Genomic DNA, 5,000 nt, shown 5'->3' with positions numbered 1-5,000 from the left:
GGCGGGGCCGTTCCGGTGTGCGGTGGGCCGCACTTCTCCCCTAGTAGGACGTCGCGACCCGCTGGGTGCCGGCCTACGGCCCGGGTGCGCAGCCTGTCCTTCCGCGGGCCTCGGTTCGCGTCTGTTGGGCAGAGCCCCGGTGTCCTGGCTGGCTGCCCGGCGGTATATCTGGAGGAGTCGATTCGCCCCTTTGGGCGCTCGGGCTCCCGGCAAGCGCGCGCGGTTCTTCCCGGATGACGGACCTACCTGGCCCGGCCCCGGACCCGCGCCGCTGTTGGCTCGGGATGCTCTCGGGCGGAATAATCGCTCCCGTCAGCGGCGCTTCAGCTTTGGACAATTTCACGACCCGTCTTGAAACACGGACCAAGGAGTCTAACATGTGCGCGAGTCATTGGGCTGTACGAAACCTAAAGGCGTAATGAAAGTGAAGGTCTCGCCTTGCGCGGGCCGAGGGAGGATGGGGCTTCCCCGCCCTTCACGGGGCGGCGGCCTCCGCACTCCCGGGGCGTCTCGTCCTCATTGCGAGGTGAGGCGCACCTAGAGCGTACACGTTGGGACCCGAAAGATGGTGAACTATGCCTGGCCAGGACGAAGTCAGGGGAAACCCTGATGGAGGTCCGTAGCGATTCTGACGTGCAAATCGATCGTCGGAGCTGGGTATAGGGGCGAAAGACTAATCGAACCATCTAGTAGCTGGTTCCCTCCGAAGTTTCCCTCAGGATAGCTGGTGCTCGTACGAGTCTCATCCGGTAAAGCGAATGATTAGAGGCCTTGGGGCCGAAACGACCTCAACCTATTCTCAAACTTTAAATGGGTGAGATCTCCGGCTTGCTTGATATGCTGAAGCCGCGAGCAAACGACTCGGATCGGAGTGCCAAGTGGGCCACTTTTGGTAAGCAGAACTGGCGCTGTGGGATGAACCAAACGCCGAGTTAAGGCGCCCGAATCGACGCTCATGGGAAACCATGAAAGGCGTTGGTTGCTTAAGACAGCAGGACGGTGGCCATGGAAGTCGGAATCCGCTAAGGAGTGTGTAACAACTCACCTGCCGAAGCAACTAGCCCTGAAAATGGATGGCGCTGAAGCGTCGTGCCTATACTCGGCCGTCAGTCTGGCAGTCATGGCCGGTCCTTGCGGCCGGCCGCGAAGCCCTGACGAGTAGGAGGGTCGCGGCGGTGGGCGCAGAAGGGTCTGGGCGTGAGCCTGCCTGGAGCCGCCGTCGGTGCAGATCTTGGTGGTAGTAGCAAATACTCCAGCGAGGCCCTGGAGGGCTGACGCGGAGAAGGGTTTCGTGTGAACAGCCGTTGCACACGAGTCAGTCGATCCTAAGCCCTAGGAGAAATCCGATGTTGATGGGGGCCGTCATAGCATGATGCGCTTTGTGCTGGCCCCCGTTGGGCGAAAGGGAATCCGGTTCCTATTCCGGAACCCGGCAGCGGAACCGATACAAGTCGGGCCCCTCTTTTAGAGATGCTCGTCGGGGTAACCCAAAAGGACCCGGAGACGCCGTCGGGAGATCGGGGAAGAGTTTTCTTTTCTGCATGAGCGTTCGAGTTCCCTGGAATCCTCTAGCAGGGAGATAGGGTTTGGAACGCGAAGAGCACCGCAGTTGCGGCGGTGTCCCGATCTTCCCCTCGGACCTTGAAAATCCGGGAGAGGGCCACGTGGAGGTGTCGCGCCGGTTCGTACCCATATCCGCAGCAGGTCTCCAAGGTGAAGAGCCTCTAGTCGATAGAATAATGTAGGTAAGGGAAGTCGGCAAATTGGATCCGTAACTTCGGGATAAGGATTGGCTCTGAGGATCGGGGCGTGTCGGGCTTGGTCGGGAAGTGGGTCAGCGCTAACGTGCCGGGCCTGGGCGAGGTGAGTGCCGTAGGGGTGCCGGTAAGTGCGGGCGTTTAGCGCGGGCGTGGTCTGCTCTCGCCGTTGGTCGGCCTCGTGCTGGCCGGCGGTGCAGGATGCGCGCGCCTGCGCGGCGTTCGCGCCCCGGTGCTTCAACCTGCGTGCAGGATCCGAGCTCGGTCCCGTGCCTTGGCCTCCCACGGATCTTCCTTGCTGCGAGGCCGCGTCCGCCTTAGCGTGCTCCTCCGGGGGCGCGCGGGTGCGCGGATTCTCTTCGGCCGCCATTCAACGATCAACTCAGAACTGGCACGGACTGGGGGAATCCGACTGTCTAATTAAAACAAAGCATTGCGATGGCCCTAGCGGGTGTTGACGCAATGTGATTTCTGCCCAGTGCTCTGAATGTCAACGTGAAGAAATTCAAGCAAGCGCGGGTAAACGGCGGGAGTAACTATGACTCTCTTAAGGTGGCCAAGTGGCGGCGGTGTGGCTGCATCCGGACTTGGCTTTTCGAAGTGCGGTCTTGCTGTAGTCGTGCTGCTGCTGCGAGGTGCCTTCCTTGGGTTATAGTTACAGGGAGAGTGATGCGCAATACATGGGCCTAGCCCTCTTAGCCTCTCCTCTCCTGCGGTCTTCTCCCCTTCTCGTGGGCCCGCTGATTTTCGCAGAGTGGAAGACCGCACCAGGGGCTTGGGGGGGTTACCAGCCCCCCCTCGCACTATCCCTTTGTTAGTTGGGGGCAGTAATCAAAGAATAAGTGGTGGCCCTTCCGCTGAAGGCGCCACCCCAACTCCCCCAGCACCTAGCCGGCCAACCGGCCGTGCCGAAAATCTTGTACCTTTTGCAGCTGTATACGCCTGTAGTGAGTGCCACCGCAGCTTCACCACCAAGAATGGTCTCGGGGTCCATCGCCGCCGCCAACATCTTGCGGCCGCCAACGCGGAGATCGTGACGGAGAGGCATCGCGCGAGGTGGACGGAGGAAGAAGTCCTGTCGCTCGCCAAGGCGGAGGCCGAACTGTTCCTTGAGAGGGACGCCCGGTTCTTCTTTGTTAATCAAGAGCTCATCAGGATGTTCCCCGACCGAACGCTTGAGGCAATCAAGTGCCGACGGCGGCAAGCTGCCCACAAGCAGCTTGTCCGCCAGTTCATGGAGGCGCTTGAGATCGGTCGGGGGGAAGAGCCGGCGTCCCGCCGGGGAGCAGCGAGCCCGCCGCCTGACGCGGGCGAGGCCGCTGCGCCGCCCGTCGACGCAGCCGAGGACTTCGCGGCCGACACCACCGGGCCGCCGCCGGAGGGGCCGACTGACGCCGCCATCTGGGAGCATCTGGCGGGGCTACCTGCTTCCGCCCAGCGTTTCTCTGCCCTGGATCGAGTCATAGGTCTGGGGCGGGGCACGCCGCCCGATGTCATCCTGGGCATGCTCCCGGATGCCCTTGCGTCGGTCGGGTCCAGAGGGGAGAGATCGATCACCAGGACACAGCGGCCGCGCCAACCATCGAAGCGGCCGCCTGCCGCGCCGCCGACGCAGAAGCGCAAGCGGCGCCGCTGGGAATACGCAAGAACGCAGGATGCCTTCCGACGGTCGCGTGCACGTTGCGTGCGCGGCCTCTTGGATGGCACCCTGCTCCAGCCGCCACCTGCCATCCCTGGTCTGCTGGACTTCTGGGCGGACCTCTTCACTAAGAAGCCCGTCTCCACCGCGGGCTTCATCCGTGACCGCCTCCTCCCGCACTCGGAGCCTGTCGCTCTTGAGTGCCTATGGGGGCCGGTCACACATGAGGAGGTCGCCGCCGCGTTGCCGCCCAGGGGATCAGCAGCTGGGCCTGACGGCCTTACCCCAGCGGAGTTGCGGCGCCTGCCGCATGAAGTCCTGGTGAAAGTGATGAATCTCTTCCTTCTGGCCCGCGCCCTTCCGGAACGCCTGCTTCGCGCGCGGACGTCCCTTCTCCCGAAAACGGCTGCACCAACATCCCCCGCTGACTTTCGCCCCATTACGGTCTGCTCGGTGTTGGCGCGGACCTTTCACAAGGTTCTCGCGTCACGCCTGATGCGCGCTTGTGCTGTGGACGAACGTCAGCGGGCATTCATCCCTCGGGATGGGATGTTGGAAAATACTTTCATCTTGGACACTGCTCTCACCGACGCAGTTCGCTCCTGCCGCTCTGTCTTTGTGGCATCGATCGACGTATCTAAGGCATTTGATTCGGTGGATCATGCTGCCCTTCGCCCCGTGCTGAAGGCGCATGGCCTACCGGATTGCTTTGTCGAGTATGTCGAGCGGTGCTACGAGGGCAGCACGACAGTGATAGCGGACGGCGCCGGCGTGGGCGTGTCTGTGCAGCCAGCACGGGGCGTTCGCCAGGGCGATCCCCTCTCCCCCCTCCTGTTCAACTTTGCGGTGGACTACGTTTTAGGCCAGCTGCCCTCCCACATCGGAGCTCGGATCCTCGGTCGCAGAGTCAACGCTGCGGCCTTTGCAGATGACGTCTTGCTGTTTGCAGCGACCCCGAGGGGCTTGCAGTCCCTCATCGACGCAGCTACCGCAGCCCTCGCCCACCTGGGGCTGCAGATCAACGCCCGGAAGTGTTTCACCCTCGCCTTAGTCGCGTCAGGGCGCGAGAAGAAGGTGAAGGTGGACAGCAATGTCACCTTCACAGCAGGCAATACCACCTTGCCTGCCCTGCGTGTGGGTGAAACCTTCCGGTACCTGGGGCTGCAATTTTCCACGGCGGGTCGCTGTGTCTTCAACCCACGTCGCCACCTGGTGGAGCAGCTTGACGTCATCTCCCGAGCTCCGCTGAAGCCGCAACAGCGCCTCCACGCTCTCACCAACGTACTTCTCCCTGGCCTGTACCACGGGCTGGCCCTCAGCCGCACCCGGGTGGGTGCATTGAAGTCGGCCGACGTCACCATCCGGGCCGCCGTCAGGAGATGGTTCCGCCTTCCGGCGGACACCCCCCTGGGATACTTCCACGCTCCTGTTGCCCAGGGGGGCCTCGGCATTCCATCTTGCCGATGGATGGGTCCAACCCTCCGTCGGTCCCGTCTCCTGGCGCTGAAGAAGATAGGGCCAGCCTGCGACGGTGCAGGCATGGAGGAGGTGCAGCGTGAGATCGAGGTGCTGGAGCGCCACCTAATGTGGGAGGGCCACCTCCT

At 62.7% G+C, this 5,000-nt stretch overlaps 1 pseudogene; it reads left to right on the top strand.

Moving 5' to 3' along the window:
* Window positions 1-5,000, top strand: part of LOC126430851 (large subunit ribosomal RNA) — a 7,952-nt pseudogene that overhangs the window by 575 nt on the left and 2,377 nt on the right.

The sequence above is a fragment of the Schistocerca serialis genome, unplaced genomic scaffold (assembly GCF_023864345.2).
Source record: "Schistocerca serialis cubense isolate TAMUIC-IGC-003099 unplaced genomic scaffold, iqSchSeri2.2 HiC_scaffold_1061, whole genome shotgun sequence".
Taxonomy (NCBI): Eukaryota; Metazoa; Arthropoda; class Insecta; order Orthoptera; family Acrididae; genus Schistocerca; species Schistocerca serialis.
The sequence above is the reverse complement of the archived record's forward strand: the minus strand, read 5'-3'. Positions and strand labels throughout refer to the sequence as shown.